The sequence below is a fragment of the Hevea brasiliensis genome, chromosome 16, assembly GCF_030052815.1.
Source record: "Hevea brasiliensis isolate MT/VB/25A 57/8 chromosome 16, ASM3005281v1, whole genome shotgun sequence".
NCBI lineage: Eukaryota > Viridiplantae > Streptophyta > Magnoliopsida > Malpighiales > Euphorbiaceae > Hevea > Hevea brasiliensis.
Window position 1 is genome coordinate 66,867,088 of NC_079508.1, and position 1,894 is coordinate 66,868,981.

Sequence of the window (1,894 nt, forward strand, 5' to 3'; positions counted from 1 at the left end):
TTAAAAAAGTCAAGAAAAAAGATGTACATATAAGAATATGAGAAAAATATGGTCTTTTGAACTACTTAGATATCTGAGGGAAAAACCGAGGGGCCCGAAAAGAGAAGGCAAAAATGATTTGCATGAGAGACCAACTAGACAATTGGGGTAAGTAGGATGTGCATGAGCTTGCCATCTTGCGTTCTATAAATCCTCCAAGTGACTCTTTAACACCAGCATTTTGACACATGCAATTGCATTACTTTCAACCCTTTGCACTACTTATTATAATCTCTCCATCTATATCATCTCCTTAGGCCTTAACCCACTTCACAATCTCCATCAGTCTCTTGATGATTATTAAGAATCTCGGGTGATATGGCTTCTAGAGCCCTAGCCTCCTCCACTGCCCTTCTTCTCACCTTCGACCTTCTCTTCTTCACTTTGGTGAGCTCTACCTATTGCCCACCACCGAAGCCAAAAATGCCATGTAACTCCCCCAATCAAACCAGCACCAGCACCATATAAGGGTATTTGCCCAAAGGACACGGTAAAGCTGGGTGTATGTGTGGATCTGTTAGAAGATTTGTTGAGCGTTACTATTGGAACCCCACCAAAGACTCCTTGCTGCAGCCTTATAAGCGATCTTATTGATCTTGAAGCCGCTGTGTGCCTTTGCACTACCATCAGAGCTAGTGTCTTGGGCATTAACCTAAATCTTCCCGTGAAGTTAAGTTTGTTGCTCAACTGCTGTGGGAAGAAGGTTCCAGAAGGATTCAAGTGTGCATAGTCTGCTTATTTCTAGCTTGTTACCTGCAATTTTGTCAATTCTCGTGTTGTATGTTTCAGCTTCTTGGAGTTTTTATGGCTCATATCATAATTAAGTTTAAACAATAATTTCCTAATGCTACCATTTTTTCTTTTAAGCATAGAAGACTTCTTATTTAGGGGTCATTTGATTTCCGTTACTAACTTCAATTTGTTACCATATTAATTTTATTTCAGAAAAAAAAAATTTCCTCCCTAAAAAATAAAAATATTATTAATTTATCTTTTTTCATTTTCTTTCATTTTTATAATCAAATTAATTAATGATTATTTATTAAAAATAATTTTATTTATCTATTAATACAATTATTAATTATATATATTATTTATTATCATCAAATAAAATTGATAAATTATTTTATTTGATGGTAATTATATTTTAATAAAATATTATTTTAAATATTATAAGAATAATTAAAAAAACAAAAGAAAAGGGAAGAAAAATTATTAGGCCCTTTCTTGACTCAACTCCCCTCATTTCCTTGGAAAGAATCCACTTTTCATCCTTGTTTTTATTTTAGGCTTTCTTTTGTCAATCTTCATATTTTTTTGAGAGTATTCTCACTAATGGTGAAGCGTCTAACGACTTTTTTAATATTTTCAGTTCATTATTAACAAATTTGAGTTCTGGAAGTGCAATTATATGCATCGTTCTAGCAACTTTAAATTGTGACTTTGTCGTAATGCTAGCCCGTTCTTCTATTCTCAGCTTGGTAAGTTCAAAATCTTATTTTTTCTAATGCTTTTTCATCTATGTTCTCTCCAGATTAAAATTAATTCGGGTCGTGAAAGAGTCTCCTGAATTTCCTCAATTCGGTGACAAATTGCAGGTTATCGACGTTTCGTCGAGAGGTGGGGAGGAGTTAGTCTGCGAGTCTCGATCGTTTCAGCGTCGTCGACGAGGGTATATAAGAGGAAGAAACTTTGACAGTAAAGTCAAAGGAGGGGTTTGTGTAAGAGAGGGGGAGGGGAAGAGAAGGACTATTCAGTAGTTTTACATTTTTAATAATACATAATGTTATTTAAACAGTTTCATATAATTGCAGTTAAAAATATTATTTCATTACTTATTCAAATTTTAAAAATA

The 1,894-nt window shown here is 33.8% G+C and overlaps 1 pseudogene; it reads left to right on the forward strand.

Annotated features, from left to right (window-relative positions):
- Positions 1–207: 207 nt before the first annotated feature.
- On the forward strand, positions 208–884 carry LOC110653033 (14 kDa proline-rich protein DC2.15-like; annotated as a pseudogene).
- Positions 885–1,894: the final 1,010 nt, after the last annotated feature.